Consider the following 769-nt stretch of genomic DNA (forward strand, 5'->3'; position numbering starts at 1 on the left):
AAAGAAAACAAATCTTTAGTCTTTTCAGAATACCGGAACATACTCTATCAGTATGGCCATGGGTGTGCAAGTTGCGCCAAAGAACCGTCTTTTTGAATTTTGCCATCAACTGATCAGTGTTCATAAAATGCTCATAAATCAGTGAAATCAGTGAACTGTGGCTAGGGTTTGGTATTGTTTTCATTTGATCCATTCTGATTCTGCTTATTGATTTCATTGATTTCAAATTCCCAGTTTAGATTCCAAAGTTGTAAAAAAGTGAAGTAAAACATTTTGACCTGTGTGATCATTTAACCTACTTATTGATCATTTATTTGCAAAAAAATATATATGTATTTATGTGCAGTTTTGACAATAAAATAATGTTCAGATTTATATACTTCCTTGACCAGTTTTTAGCAGCAATTTACCAGTAGGCCTGAGTAGTCAAAGGTTTTTTTATATATGGTAATAGCAGCCATTTTTGACGGATATATTAGCCTACCATTTGTATTGCCATAGTTTAACTACAAATATTAAACTATAGTTACTATAATGAAACCATGTTAAATTTGTGGTTACTGTAGTTTTACTACAAATAGCATAATTATGGTTACTATAGTGAGAGAAGAGTAAATTTGTGGATACTGTGATTTTACCGCAAATACCATAGTTAAACTAGTTACTATAGTAAAAACATGGTTAATTTAATGAGTTAACACATTCACATGCGAGTTCACACAGAATAAAAACTATACATTTTCTCTGTCATGTAGATCAAGGTGTAGGT

This window comes from Sinocyclocheilus anshuiensis, unplaced genomic scaffold (genome assembly GCF_001515605.1).
Source record: "Sinocyclocheilus anshuiensis isolate Anshui unplaced genomic scaffold, SAMN03320099.WGS_v1.1 scaffold1352, whole genome shotgun sequence".
NCBI classification, from domain to species: Eukaryota; Metazoa; Chordata; class Actinopteri; order Cypriniformes; family Cyprinidae; genus Sinocyclocheilus; species Sinocyclocheilus anshuiensis.